This window comes from Fukomys damarensis, unplaced genomic scaffold (genome assembly GCF_012274545.1).
Source record: "Fukomys damarensis isolate Sample0158 unplaced genomic scaffold, DMR_v1.0_HiC HiC_scaffold_7, whole genome shotgun sequence".
NCBI classification, from domain to species: domain Eukaryota; kingdom Metazoa; phylum Chordata; class Mammalia; order Rodentia; family Bathyergidae; genus Fukomys; species Fukomys damarensis.
In genome coordinates, this window is record NW_022900919.1 from 29,315,620 (window position 1) to 29,332,146 (window position 16,527).

Consider the following 16,527-nt stretch of genomic DNA (forward strand, 5'->3'; position numbering starts at 1 on the left):
CTTTAAAAGGCCGGTGCTTGCCGGCAATAAACGTCGCCTTGATCAGACTCTTGTCTTGGCGTCCTTCTTTTCTCTCTGCCCCATCTCCACCCTGCTGCTCTTTCAGGTTTGAGGCACTGCTGGACAGTGCTCTGCGTCGCCGGCTCGCGACAGGGAATGGCTGCTGTTCTCACCAGGTAAGCCCTGATCTTCGCCTTGAGCATCAGTTCCTGACTCCAGCCTACAGCTCTCAGAATGGTGGCACAAATCTTTCACCCTGCTGGCGCAGGCTTTCTAGCTTCCTTTGGGCCTTCCCGATGCTGATCCTCCATACAGACTTGAATAAGACCTTGTCATGGGCTCTAGTCCTCTGGCTGGACTCATGCGGGACATTGCCTTGGAATCTAAGGCTTAGATCCCATTGCCGTGGGATCCAGGCCCTCGGCTGGCTCCATCATGTCTCTTGTGTGTGTACTCCTCTACATTTGACTTTTGAGGTGTATATTATAATCCTATAAATTATGGGTCCTATGTTAAATCTATTCCTTGCAAATCCTGACTACAAGGAGCCACATCAGGTGCTGCTCTTTGTTTGTTTGTTGAGACAGTCTCACTATGTGGTTGAGACTGACATGGAACTCACCAGCCCAGGCTGGTTTTGAATTTACAGTGATCCTCCTGCCTCAGCCTCCCGAGTGCTGGGATCACAGGCTTGCGCCACCATGCCTGGCTCTCAGCTGCTGTTCTTAAAGGATTGAAATAGCACTTGTATTTAGCTAGCTCCTAGACCTCTCTATAGGTGTAACTAGAAACTATCAGCAGGGGCAGTGAATGGAGACCCTCTTATGTTTAGCCTATAATAATATTACTTTTATATATCTTTGGTTATACTCTCCTACTGGGTGTTCAAGAGCAGGTTAAAGAGAGACGACACTGTGTGGGCCCAGTCATGGCCCACTGGAGTTTGACATTTGGAAAATAACTTCTCCTCCACAATTAAGGCATTGATAAATTTGTTAACATTTGCTTCTTTTCAAGGACACTGTTTATTAAACTTTTTTTGTTCTTTGACCCTGGGATAACAGGAACTCATTAGCCGAAGATCTGATGAGGGAAGGTAGGTTTAGGTGCTGAGTTCTCTGAGTCTTAAGGCCCTATGGTAAGGAGACCCAGACTCAGGAGATGGCCTTCGTCTCCTGAGGGTACTGACTGAGCAGGCTGGTGAGGAGGTTTTCTGTGAAAAGGAGGGGCTGACGGGAGGGAGCCCTCTGCAGCATCAGCTCCTGGATGACTCCAGCGTACAGATCAGCCCTCTGGTAGAAGCCCATAAAGGCCTGAATGTAAGGCACCTCTGACCATTTGTCTTGCTCCTTACAGCAGAAATATAGTTGAAATATGGATGGCATTATATTTCAGGCTGCTAAGGGATGGCCATGTCTCGTTTTCCCCAAGTAGATACATAGGCCATTTGTTACTAAAGGATATAAAATGTTCTCTTGGATTGGTCTTAGTGTGGGACTCATCCCAATGGTTAAGAAGACATCTGAACAGGGACTCAGAATAGAAAAGGTTGTTCCTATCTGTAGCTAGGAGAAGCAAAATTTAGAATCTAGGTTTAGCCTCCCAGGGTTTAACTTTGTCAGGTTGCACTTTCCTCCCGCCTTGCAGGGAGGGTGTTTGTTTGTTTTGCATGTCTGGTATATTTTAAATTTTTACTGAATACATTCATAAATTCTTTCATATTCTTTTTTTTTTGAGACAGGGTCTCACTGTGTAGTTGAGACTGACCTGGAACTCACTATGTAGCCCAGGCTGGTCTCGAATTCACAGCAATCCTCTTGCCTCAGCCTCCCGAGTGCTGGGATTACAAGCGTGCACCACCACACCCAGTAATTCTTTTATATTCTTATGTGAAGTTGTTGTAGGCAGTTTAATTACTGGTTGTTATTTTGAACTTGTGTAGGCTTCATTTTATGCTTTGTCAGGGTAGATTTCAAAAGTCTGAGGTATTTACCAAGTCCTCGAAATCACCAGGACTCCAACTGTACGTTCTTTGACCCCTGCAGATACTGTTAACTCTTTAGTTTCTATTAGTGTCTCTAGAGAAGACCTTACTACAAGTGTGGTCTTAGTCCTTTGACATTCACTGGTTTCTCAGCTGAGTGACTGAAGTATTAATAAGATCTCTTAAATCTGGTTGAGCCAACCCAGCTCAAACTCCAGTATTTCTATTCTTTTTATTTGTTTTGTTTTGTTTGGTGTGAGGATTGAACTCAGGACCTTGTGCTTGCAAGGCAGGCAGCAGAACCACTGAACCAAATCCCCGGCAATTCTTTTCTATTTTTATTAGTCCATATTTGCAGAACATCATGATTATACTCATCTTAATTTTTACTTGCCCTTCCAGTCCCCTATTTATTCTTCACTGTGCCCCAGAATGGCTGTTTTCTGCTCATCACTGCATAGTTTGACCTGCTCAAGCAAAGCCCACCTTCAGCCAAGGACAAGCGAGCCCTGTCCCCTCCACATGGTAGCTTCCTTGATCTGCTCCTCAGATCTCATCTGCTTCACTGTCCTCAAGTGCTCTGCCTCCTCACATCAGTGGGACCATATTTCTGGCCCCACTGTCCCATATCATGGCCCGAAAGTGTGAAACTCACCTTATGAGTTTCCGATTGCTCCAGGATCACAGTTTTATGCCACCTGTCGTCCAATGCCTGACCTCCTACTTTCTCTTGTTATTTGTGGTGGGAATAACAGTCTGGTACCAGTTATTCATGGCTAGCAAAGCAAATTCACTTGGTAACTACTTTAAATCACAAATCTTATTTATTTTTCTGACCACCCTAATTCTGGGACTAATCCTCACATAGGCAACTCATTTTTCAGAGTCAGTAAGGCCATAAATGTATAAGGAACTTTTAAAAACTTTTTAAAATTTATTTTTATTCTTTTGGTGCCGGTGATTGAACTTGAGTCCTTGCGCTTATGAAGCAGACAGCAGCACCACTGAGCTAAATCCCCAGCCATAAGGAACTTTTTTAGGGAGTTGGATTTGTCACCCTTTCTCTGGAATACCAATGAGGTATCTTTTATTAAGGTATTCTACAAAAACTGTAATGAGGTTCATCCATTAAAAATGTTAATTTGTGCGTCTGCTTCACTCAATAAAAATAGGCTTCAACCACGTTTGAGGTAAAATGAAATTAATAGATTAGAAATGTTAAAGATATATGAGAAAAGGATCCTGTCCCTGAACAGTGGTTATGTCATTTCTTAGTTTGATGCGTCCACAGACCTTGGAGAGAGCTCAGATAACTTCTCATGTTCATGACGGAACCGTAGATCGTAGGTCTCCCTGCCAGGCGGCTCTGAACCTCCGGTGGCACAAGCCAGCAGGGATACACTAATCCGCTTTCATCAGTGTACTGTTGAAGTACAGACCTCCCCAGAGGAGTTGGAGCTGTAGTTCCCACTGTTTGGGGTTCACGTTTCTCTCCTTCTGTCCTAGTTTTGAGCGTGTGGATGTAGTAGGATGCTTTTGTTTTGCTTTGCTTTAGGTGATAGGGATTGAACCCTGGGCCTGATGCAAGCCAACCACCTGCTCCCACACAGAGCTGCTCCCCAGGCCCTACAAGATCCATTTGAAACCTGTCCCTTATGACAACCAAGGTACCCACAACCCATGTCTGCTGCACAAACAGAACAGAGAAGCTTTAAGTCGTGTGCTGCAAAAATGCTCACAAGGAACTGATTTGGGGTAGACGTGGGCCCATCAAGGTGGCACCTGTGAGCTAGCTGTCCTGTCTGGTGCTATTTGGGTACTTGCTTCTGACTAGCAAAGTTCAAGAACAAGATAGGAGGTAGGAGAAACTCAACTATTTAATTTTATTTTTTTTGGTACTGGAGATCAAACTTGGGTCCTTGCGCTTGCAAGGCAGGTGGTTGAACCACTGAGCTAAATCCCCAGCCCTAGAAGCTTTGTATTTTCTTTTTTTCGTTTTGTTTTGTTTACTTTTCTTTTAGAAGAGTTGATTTGGTCTAATAAATAGTTGGTTAAGGATTCCTTACAAATGATAGTTATTTTTTGTCCTTGTTCCTAAGTGATGCTGCCATGTATATTGTTCATAGGGTGTCCATGAACTCAGTAGTTCTAACCATAGATAATCCTGTGTCAAAAGGAAAGTGAGGCCAGGTGTGGTGGTGCACACCTGTAATCCCAGCACTATGGAGGCTGAGGCAGGAGGGTTGCTGTGAGTTCGAGACCAAACTGGCCTACATAGTGAGTTCCAGGTCAGTCTCAACTACACAGTGAGACCCTGTCTCAAAAAAAAAGGAAAGTGAGCTGACTCTAATAGACACAAAAAATCCTGGGAGAACAGCACTGAAATCCATATAGGAGTGTGGAGCTGGGAATTGATAATGTGAGCTTTTATTTGTGTGGTCACCTCATCATTTTAGGAAAGAGACCAAAAGAAGAAGCAGGAAAGGGGGACTTTTCCCTCCCTAGCACCCTTGTTTGGAAGATAATAAAACAGTGTTGTCTTCCTTCGGCTATGCATGTTAAGATCCATGAACTCTGAATGACCCTCGAAGGTTCTGGCTGTAACTCTAGAATTTTTCCTGACCTCTGGAAAGCGAAGCCTCTTTTAGCCAATCTGATAACAATTCTGTGGACTCATTTGACCCATTCAGAGTATGAGCTTTCAATCCTTAATGAGCACACCACAATGAAACACTATTTTCTAACATCTTAAAACATCTCAACTAATAATTCAAGAAACTTTTGTTTTGTTTTGGTATCGGGGCTCGAACTCAGGACCTTGTGCTGAGTCAGGTGATGGAACTACTGAGCTAAATCCCCAGCCAAGAAACTATCTTAGGGGTGCATGTAAGAAACTCAACCTTTTAAGCTCTGGCCTGTTTTTGTTTGTTTTACATTAGGAACAGAAGAAACAAGAGCACTACATAAGAAAACCAGATTTTTAACCATAGCAGATTCACTGTTAAATGATCTTGTTATTGAAAGAAAAATTTTAAAGGTAAAATAAAGTCTTCAACCCAAGTTAGAAAAGCAGAGGAAAGAAAGAAGGAAAGGAGTAGAAAACCCTGATATCGTGGTACTGCTTGGGAAGCGGTTGAGCACTGGTGTGGAGAGCGCTCAGGACCTGTCAGGGGGATCCATGCCCACCCTTCTCACTGCCCGCCTCCGTCTGCCAGGCTCATCTTCCTGCGGCTCCTCACACAGCACCATCCTTCGCCTGTTCCTGGCAGTGAGGCGGCTTATCCCTGTTTCAAGAAACATGCCGCGCAGCAGGTGATTTTTATATTAAAAACATATTTCGGGTGCAGTGCATTGACCTTGATGTAATACTTCCCTATACCCTCCCATCCACGTTCCAGTTTGATAACCAACCTGGTAATGTGTCCCAGCCTTTCCTTCTGTGAGCACAGGTCCCGTCCAGACCAGGACTGCGGTCAGTTGTCGTGTCCCTACAATATGAAATATTTCTGTGCTTTGTTTTGGTTTTGTCTTTTGTGACAATCTGGAGTATATTTGGACATTTCTGGGGGGCGTCTGTGTGAGGTCTCCACACGATTACGTTCAGGTTTTGCAACCCTAGTTCATCCTTATGGAAACGGAGTTGGATCCCTCCCAGGCACATCACATTGGGTGGTGCCCAATTTCCGCCTTGCACTGTTAGTTACTGGGTTTTCCCTGGTGCCTTGGACCGTCTCTGGGAGATGCTTTCAGACCATGCGTCCATGTGTGATTCTTACTAGTTCTGAGTTCTGATTTCCAATGCCAATGCTCCCTCTGTTGCTGTATGAGACACTCCAGTAGGTTGCTACTTAAAGAGGAGAAAGCACAGTACTTGGTTGACAGTAAGAGGTGACCATTGGTCATGGTGTCACAGAGCTGTTCGGAGATGCAGAGAACCCTGAGAGTTTGGAGGAGGGAACCTGGGGCCAAGAGTGGCAGGAGGGAACCTGGGGAGAGTGATGCACACCTGTCGTTCCAGCCCTCAGGAAGCTGAGGCAGGAGATTGCTGCAAGTTCAAGGTCAACCTGAGCTACACAGTGAAATCATGTCTCAGAAAAACAGTGACCATTCTACACAGGAAGAACGTGTCCCCCACCCACCATGGGAAATGGACGGCTTCCAGTTGGCACCCAGCCTAGGGTTATGGGCCTCCAGGTATCCTGTTACCCGTGCAGACTGACCCACCCATTGTGCTTATCATGTAATTATAATGGCCAACATTTCTAACATGTTTACCACGTAACAGTTACTATTTTAGCTTTTTTGATATTTTTATTTTGAGACGGGGTCTCACTCTATAATTCAGGCTAGTCATGAACTCACACTGTGTAGTCCAGGCTGGCCTTGTACTTGTGGTGATCCTCCTGCCTCAGCCTCCCTAGTGCTGAGATGCCAGGCATGCACCACCACTCCTGGCACTATTACTATTTTAAACTTTTAATTTCACTTGATATCAGTAACGTAGCATAATGGTAGATGTGTCTGTACTTTTTTAAATGAGAAAATGTATTTTTACTCCAATGTGTGTTCTGTTTGGTAGGTTCAAAACCCCGGGCAGGCAGTGGTGTTGGCACATGCCTGTAATCTCAGTTACTTGGGAGGCTGAGGCAGGAGGACTGCAAGTTCAAAGCCAACCTGTCTCAAAACAAAATACAAAAAGAAATGCAGCTCAGTGGTAGAGAGTTTGCCTAGCATTTAAATGCAAAGTCCTGGGTTTGATCCTCAATACTGGGGCCTGAAGGTAGGGCCTTCAAACTATGAGACCTATGAAAAAGCGTCTGGGCAGAGACAATCTCTTCAGCTTTTAAGGAAACCCACGCCAGCAGAGCCTCTGGAATCCAAAAGCAATGAATTTTGAAATACACTGAACATGTGCCTGGTACCCAATATAGTTGTGAAGCCGAGGGTATCAAGCATAAGAAACAGGCACAACAGATTTATGGTTAACTGCTAATTTTCATAAAGGCAGAAGAGACTGGAATTAGGGTTCAGATCTCATTGCTAATTTTTTCTTCTTTTCTTCTTTTTTCGGGACTGGGAATTGAACTCAGGACCTTGAGCCGCTCAGTTCCATCCCCCACCCCCATCTACCCCAGTTGCCGGAAGGCACAGGTCAGGAATCCGACTTCTCACCCTTCCAGGTTTAACCGGCTGTTGTGACTGCAGAAAAGTCAGGCTTCCCCACCTGCAGTGTTTCTAGAGCCCTCTCCCTATGGAAGGCGGTTCTCTGACCTTTCACCTGAGGTTCCCCGACCTTTGACCAGAGATCCTCCAGGGAACGCCTTGTTCCTCCGGGCCACTTCCGGCCCTCGCCAGCAGGGGCCGCCCGAGTCCCAGCGCTCCCTCTTGGAGCCCAGGCTCCTGGTCCAATCTAGCTGTCCCTGGACGGTGGCTATGACCTCCTGGAGGATGGGCGGCCTCTGCACTTCTCCAAGTATTTGTGAGATCGAGACTTTTGATCTATTTTGTAAATAGGGAAGGGAGGAGGGAGTGAAGGGAAGGCAAGGGTATGGGGAAAAAATGAGAACCAAGACCGGTCACATAAAGGTACAAGAGCCCAATGATGAATATAACTAAAAAGTACCAATAAACCCAATGAGAGAAAAAGAAAGAAAGAAACTTATGATGTAGTGTAACTATAGATAACACTGAAGAAGACAGGTAAAGACACTATTAGTATTCCATAGTAATACGCTGCTTAAAATAAAATGCAGATGAGTGAAGAAAGCCATTCTCTTGTGGGTGGGGCACATACTGTCCCAGAGTGCTAAGAGCAAGCATTCAGTCATTCACTCAGGAGGGGTTAGGTTTGGTTTTGGTGCAGGAAATTGAACCAGGGCCTTCACACTGAGCTATGTCCCCAGCCCTTCTGTGTTTTATATTTTGAGACAGGGCCTCACCGAGTTGCTAAGTTGTCCAGACCGAGCTCAAACCTGCGATCCTCCTGCCTCAGCCTCCCAGAATGTTGGAATTACAGGTGAGCACCCCCACCGCCCACTTTACTCGGTGTTTGGGGGGGTACGCTATGTGCCATATTTTATAGCACTAGCAAAACACAGCTTTTTTCCCCATCAAAGCTTCTATGGGATGAGCATTTTTAAAATAGCAGCTGAAATCATTTGCTGCGTGGCAACTTGGTGGAGTCCACTTGCTGACCAGGTGTGGGCCTTAGAGACCCCATGTAGCACTCAGGGGACACTGCTCGGCGAAGACCTCTGCATAACTGCTCAGCGAAATGTGGTGATCGAGAAAACAGCTGTTGAATGAGGTAAATGGACAGACATCGTCTTGAAAGGACGACAGTGTGACCTTAGTTTGCTTGATCTGTCAGCACATAAGGACCTCAGGGAACAGGAGAATGGGGCGGCTGTAGGGCCTCTTTGGAGACCGCACAGAGTCGGAACTGGGCTCCGTAGCGGACATTTCCTAGCCTGTGACAGGTTCCGCAGGTCATGTGAGAATTCACGAGTCCCTGTGTTTAAGTCATCAGAACACACAGTGATTGTTCCATAAATTGTCACCGTGCTAAGCAACGTGGTTGTCACGATAGCCCTCATTCCCTTTCGTTCCCATTTTTCAAGTCACAGTTTAAAAGGCTGAAAACGTAGATCGATGTGGTGGCCACCTATGGTGACCCCGCCTGTTTGGGAGGCTGAGGCAGAAGGATACCCAGTTGGAGCCCATCTAGGCAATTTAGAGACTTAGCAACACCCTGTCAAAAGCTAAAAGGAATAAGGATCAAGGGGGATGGGGATATAGCTCAGGGCAAAGGCCCTGGGTTCACTAAGAAATACGAAAAAGCGGTGCTGAAAAATGTGTCTGATCAGCCAAAAGGTGCTTATGGAGCAGCTGCTATGTACCTGGCATTGTTCTAGGATCTGGCAGTAACAAGACAGGACTTTTGCCTTCTCAGGAGCTTACAGTTTCTGAGATGGTGCAGGTAATAAACTCACACACACACGTGCACGCACGCACACACACAGAAGTTTACATGTGATGGATGGAGTAGCATCTCTTCCCTGGGGTCAGTTTTACAATATTAACATAGAATTTGTCCGCAAGGATAGAGGTTCCCTTAAGAAAACCTTTTCATATAAGGAGTCGACAAGAGTCCTCCAGGGCGCCAGAGCACAGATGCCTTCTGCTCTGCCTGTCCCTGCGACTGAAGCCTCACAGCTTGATTATGTGGCACTGGCTCAGGACTGGGTCCCAGGGCTGTGGCCGTAGCCACTGGCTGGGGGCTGTGCTAACTTCCGGGTGGTGGGATTGTGGGTCACTGCTCTTGTGTTTCACACCAGCCTCCCATCATGGCAGCGGCAGAGGTGGGGCTGGCTTTCCTAGCAGCCCAAACAGCATCTTTCTGCAAATCAGAGGATGTCACCTTCCTGAAGACATACGGCTGCCATCTGCTGAGGTTCCTCATACTATTTATTTATACACCTCTCAAGGTGAGAATTGCTCCCTCTCATTTTGCTCAGTGTGGACCCTGCCCACCCCTGTGTAACAGCCCTCCTCACTTCTTACCATGCCCTTCCAAGAGAGGGGCAAGCACGCAACTTCTTTCATAATTGTCTCCTTTCTGCCTGTTTACCTTGGGCTCAAGTGTGACACAACACAATGCTGTCACCTACACACTGACAGGAAGGAAGGTTGTCAGGGAGGGAGGGAGAGAGTGAGCTGGGTGTGGTGGTGCACTGGGGAGGCTGAGGCAGGAGGTTGGCCCCAAGTTCAGCATGGGCTATATGAGTTCAAGGCCACTCTAAACTGCATAGTGAGATCCTGTCTCAAAGAACCAAAAACCAGAACACACACACACACACACACACACACACACACACACACACGAACGAAAAGAGGGGAAGGAAGCATGGAAAGGCCAACCCTCCAAACACATGGCTGGCTCCCTGACAACAGCCCGCATCACCCGCATCCAGAGGCCAGGGAGCCCCCAGAGTCACCTCAGCAGAACAAAAGCTGCTGCTATCTCCCAGGAATGTCCAGGGATTCTGGAGCCCGTAGCCGATGTTATCACTCCCAGAACGGCAAAGGTCTCGGGAGCTGTGTCAGGAACCGGGACAAAGACCGTGCATTAGAGCAGAGAATTCTCCCCGTGCCGCCTCTGCCGGTGAGGGAGCCTCAGGAACTCTGCAGGAGCAGGGGCCGGGAGCAGAGATGCAATATGCACTTCTCACTCTAGCACAACGCCCTTCTCTTTTCTAACCAGTGCCACAAGCCGTGCTCCTCATGACTGGCGTCTGGTGCCTCTGCTCGGGCCCGTCCGTGAGATCTGCCCACTGGGAGGCCCTGGACGCCAGATTCCCACTCCCGGCAGTGCCCTGCTGCCAGCGTCCAGGGAGCCTCCACACAGCTGGCAGAGGAGACCACCGGCGCAGAGCCTCTCCACAGGCTGGAGACAGGGCTCAAGCCTGAGTATGAACATCACTCTCTTCATTGTGTCTTGCTGCTTCCCCCAGGACGATTCTAACCTGGGAATAAAAACTTAAATTTTAAGTGTGAGCCGGGCGTGGTGGCACTCATCTGTAATCCCAGCACTGGGGAGCCTGAGGCAGGAGGCCTGCTTTGAATTCAAGGCAGCCTGGGCTGTACTGGCAAGCCTCTGTCTCAAAAAATAATTAAAAACTAAGTTTGGAACCCAATAATTCACCTGTGCTCTTTAATTTTACTCCAAAATTTTCAAGATAAAATCAACACAATAATTATATATTTTCATGGTGTGTAACATGGTGTTCGACAGATGTATACACCACAAAATGATCAAATCAGGGCTAATGAGCATATCCGCCACTGCACATACTTAGTGTGTGTGCGTGGACGAGTGCTGAAGAGTTTGAGATCTGCTCTCTCTTATCCGAGTATGAAATGCATTTTCATTTACCGTGGTCACCAGGCTATACAGCAGATCTGTGGAAATGATTCATCCTAACTGAAACTTTGTGCCCTTCAACCCGTATCTCTCCATTTCCCCCACTGGCAGCCTCAGCTCCCACCAGGCTACTCTGCTTTTCTGCTTGACTTTCTCACATTCCACGTAGGTGAGGTCACAGGACTTGTCTTTCCGTACCTGACTTACTGTACTCAGCATAATGTGCTTTATTTAGATGCTTTATATCTTGCACTATTTTCTCCCTTTTATCTTTTATCATGCCCCGAGCAAGACGTTCTGCCCTAAGAGTCATTATATAGAAAGAGAAACTAAGGGATAAGTAACATAATTACTTTAATGTTTTTAATTAAGCATTTTTATAGGCACTCAAAAATATTAACATAGCACAATGAGATCACTTAACTAATTATACATCAGGCTCAGAGCCAAAGTTGCCCTTGATATATGAGAATTTAAGCTTTAGTACCTATATGTTACTCATCTGTCTTCTCTATTCTTTTTTTTTTTTTTTCTTTGAGACAGGGTCTCACTATGTAGTTGAGACTGACCTGGAACTCACTATGTAGACCAGCCCGGTCTCAAACAGCAATCCTCCTGCCTCAGCCTCCTGAGTCCTGGGATTACAGGCATGTGTCACCATGCCCAGCTGTCTATTCTGTTTTTATATAGTAGAAACAAGAAATATTCAAAAGAATGAATAATCTTATTTGAAATTATCTCATGTTGTCAAGGTATCGAGTGAAAAAATCAGTAGTATGTATTTTTTCTTTTAAAGTACACTATGTGCAGGGAAGAAATATATACATAGGTGAAAAATATAGGAATTAACATTTAAAAGTAAAGAATAAGAATATTACAAAGGATGCTATAAAATACCTATAGTAGAAGTAGTAGTATATTGTTATTTGAAAGTGGATTTAGACTAGTTTAAATGTAAACTCAAGGGGAGCCACTAAAAATATTTGCAAAATTTGTTTATTAACATGAGAAAAAAAATGGAATCATAAAATGTTCAATTAAAACTACAGAAGGCAGAAAAAGAGAAGACAAAAAATAAGGGCAATGAGCCAGGCCTGGTGGCTTGATTTAGACTAGTTTAAATGTAAACTCAAGGGGAGCCACTAAAAATATTTGCAAAATTTGTTTATTAACATGAGAAAAAAAATGGAATCATAAAATGTTCAATTAAAACTACAGAAGGCAGAAAAAGAGAAGACAAAAAATAAGGGCAATGAGCGGGGCCTGGTGGCTCATGCCTGTAATCCCAGCACTCGGGAGGCTGAGGCAGGAGGATCGCTGTGAATTTGAGACCAGCCTGGGCTACATAGTGAGTTCCAGGCCAGTCTTGATTACATAGTGACACCCTGTATCAAAAAAAAAAATTAAATTTAAAAAAATAAGGGCAATGAATAGGAAACAGTTGCCAATATGGTAGATATTAATCGAATTATATCAATTATTACTTTAAGTATGAATGATGTAAACACAAAAATTAAAAGAGAATGACAGGGCGAATAAAAATAAATGACACAACTATAGGATATCTACAAGAAACCCACTTTATTTTTTTAAGAAACCCATTTTAAATGCAAGGACACAAACATATTAAGAGTAAAGGGATGGAGTGAACTACACCACACTAACCCGGACACTAATCAAAAGAAAGCAGAACAGCTACATTAATTTTAGATAAAATAGATTTATTTATTTATTTATATTGTACTGGGGATTGAACTCAGGACCTTGCACTTTCAAGGCAGGTGACAGCACCACTGAGCTAAATCCCCAGCCCAAAAATAGATTTTTGTTTTCTTGATTTCTTTCTTTTTTTTTTTTTTTTTTTTTTTTTTTTTTTTTTTTTTTTGTGATGGGGTGTCACTAAGCAGTTCAGGTTGGCCTTGAATTCAGTAGGTAGTCCAGGCTGGGCCTGAACTCGCAATGATCCTCCTGTTTCAGGTGGGATTACAGACGGACACAACATATTTTTTTGCTTTTTTTTTTGTACTAGGGATTGAATTTGGGACCTTGTGCTCACAAGGCAGGCTGACGCACCACTGAGCTAAATCCCCTGCCCTGGACAAAACATTTTACAGCAAGGAAAATTACTGGGCATAAAGAGAAGTATTCATTGGTAAGGGGGTTAATTATCTAAGAAATCACAACCCTATCTTTTTGCCTAACAACAGTGTTGAAATATATGAGGCAACTCTGTTAAAACTACACAGAGGGCTGGTGATTTAGCTCAGTGGTTCTGGTGCCTGCCTCGTAAGCGCAAGGACCCAAGTTCAATGCCCAGTACCCCCCAAAAAGCAAAAAAACCTACGAAGAGAAATACATCAACCCACTATTACAGTTGGAGACTTCAGTACCCCTCAACCGGAAATTTACAGACCCAGTAAGTTGTTATCAGTTAGTAGAGCTGAACTAAACAGCACCATCAATCAACTCAGATAACTGACATTTACAGATGATTTCATCCAACAGCAGCAGAATACACATTCTTGTCGAGTTCACATGGAGCATTAACCAAGCCAGATCACAAAGCATAATTAACAAATTGAAAAGAACGGAAATCACACAGTGGATACACTCAGCCCATGTTGGATAACTAGAAATTCACAATTGAAAGAGAGCTAGGAAGTAAAAAATATTTAGATATTTTAAAACACACTTCTACATAACATCTGGCTAAAAAAGTCTCTTAAGAGAAATTTTTAGGCCAGAGATTTGTCTCACTGGTTCCACTGCCTGCCTCATAAGCACAAGGTCCCAAGTTCGATCTCTGGTACCCCCCCACAAAAATAGTGAGCGAAAAATTTTTAAATATTTCAAACAACTGAAAATAAAAGTACAACTTATCCAACTTATTGGGAAACAGCAGAAATAGGGCTTGAAGGGAAATTTATAACAATGGATGCACATATTAGAAAAAAAGAAAAATTTGGGGCCGGGGATTTAGCTCAGCAGTTCAGTGGCCTGCCTTGCAAGCCCAAGGACCCGAGTTCAATCCCAGTGCTAAAAAAAAAAAAAAAAAAAAAAATCTAAACTGAAAAAAAAGAAAAATCTAAAATCAACACACACCTTAGGAAAATGGAAAAAGAACAATAAATGAAATACAAAATAGCAGTAGTAATTTTAATAAAAATTAAAGTAGAAATCAATGAAATTGAAAATAGGAAATAGAGAAAATCAACAAAATCAAAAGCTAATTCTATGAAAAGGTCTATAAAATTGCTAATCAGGCTAATCAAGAAAAAAGAGAGATGATAAAAATTACCAATACCAGAAATGAAAGAGATGACATTGCTACTTATCTCATAAACATTAGGAAGACTACAAAAGAATTCTATAAAAACTTTGCCCACAAATTTTTTTTTTTTTTTGAGTCAGGGTCTCACTATGTAATTGAGACTCACCTGGAATTCACTATGTAGCTCAGGCTGGTCTCGAACTCAAAGTGATCCTCCTGTCTCAGCCTCCTGAGTGCTTGGATTACAGACGTGCGCCACCACACCTGGCTCTGCCCACAGATTTGATAAATTAGATGAAATGTACAAATTTCATGAATGACACATTGTACTAAAACTCACACAAGGAAAAATAATAATTTGAACAGGACTATATCTACAAAGCAATAACAAATTATATTCCAAATAGAAAGCTCCTGGGCCCAATGGTCTTGCTGGTGAATTCTACTAAACATTTTAAAAATTATTTCTTCTGGAAGATAAAAGTAGAGTGATTACTTCCTCACTCATATTTGTGTACATGTGTGTATGTGTGTGCGTAACTTGGGAATGAACTCAGAGCCTTTGCATCAGGCTACATTCCCACCCCTTTTATTTTTTATTTTGAGACAGGTTTTGCTAAATTGCTAACTTGCCTAGGATGTGCTCAAACTTGTGGTCCTCCTGCCTCAGCTTCCCTGGAATTTCCTAGAATTGTAGGCATGCACCAGGGCCAACTCCTAACTTATACTTTGAGGCCAGCAGTGTTTGTTATACAGCTGAAAACCAGACAAAAACATTACAAGAGCAAAAAGTATGTCACAATATATCTCATGAAGTAGGATGCAAAAATCCTCAACAAAAATATTAGCAAATCTAATATAAATGCATACAAAGAATTATAATGGTGGACATGTGACATGCACTTATTAAAAGACCTATAGTCCTATATTGTACAACACAAAAGTGAACATTATGAACTTTAGTTGAGTATCAATGAATAAATAGTGGTTCATCCATTTTAACCAACGTACCACACTAAATCAAGATGTTAATAACAAAAGCAACGGTTAGTAGAAATCCTGAAATTTCTGTACAACTTTTCTATCAGTCTTAACCTGCTTTTAAAAAGTTTATTTTTGAAAGTATGTGTATATGGTAAAATACATGTATAGAGAAAATATATTAGAGAAAAATCTAAAACATTGATGAGTATGAGAGAGAGTATTTGCCCTCAGTTCATAGACTGCACTCAATCTCGGGGAAGGGTGAAAGTGTTGATGGTGAGGTTTCAGGGTGAAGGCCATGGTCCAGTGGGGACCCTCTATCTTCTGGAGATCTCCAAAGTCTCTCTAGCCAACGCTGCCGTGGAAAGCAGAAAGCAAGAGCAAGAAATGGTAAAATCTAATTAAAGATCTACACGTAGAAAATCCCTAACCTCGGCCTCATTTATCCCTAGGCAGAAGGAAAAAGCCAAAGTGAAGCCGAGTTCTCTCCTCTGATGAAAGGTGTATTACCCGGAGAAGCCAAAGGCAGTTTGCCTCCATGCGGCACCCTGGGCACCTGCAGCCTGGACACACAGAATGAAATCTGCTTATCAGGTCACCCTGGAGAGCTATTTCCTACTCCGGTCAGGCCCCTGCCTCCACCTGTCCCCAGGAAGCTGAACTGCACACACACTGCCCAGGAACCCACACGGCTGCAGAATCCTCCATGGAAGGGAACAGGAGACTCCGACTCCGCACACGTGAAGAAACGAGGAGCATGAAAGATCAAGGAATTCAAACAGGGACACCGAGAGTGCAGGAAAGAGAAATAAACAAGGGGTTGGAGAACGGCTTTCATTTTTTATTTTTTGGCACAGGGGATGGGATCAAACTCAGGACCTTGCACTACCCAGGCAGGTGCTATGCTGCTGAGCTACATTCCCAGCCCTGGAAAACAGGTTTTAGAGGAAAGCTTTAATGAGTATACATAAGGAAATTTGATAGGATGTTACAGATTGGAAGCAACACAGCGTGTCTTCCAAAAGGAGCAACCAGGGGAAAAGAGAAACCTCTGAGGGTGGAAAGTGCGAATCTGAATATTAAGTCATTCTACAGAAGGGCTACAATGATGACAAAAGCAGACACATAGAGTTTCCACTTAAGAAGTTCAAAATCTGACTCTGAGGAGCCCAAGAAAGGTAAGAATGGAGAAGACAGGTGTGAGAAACTAATTTAGGAAATCATGAAATTTCCACAGCTGAACAAGTTCACTCTTCAAATGGAAAACATCAGAAAGGTTATGTGAGAAAAGGACCCACACCAGACATATATGCCTCATTGGATTTTAGAACTCTAAAGGTGTTTTTCTGTTGTTTTATTGAGACA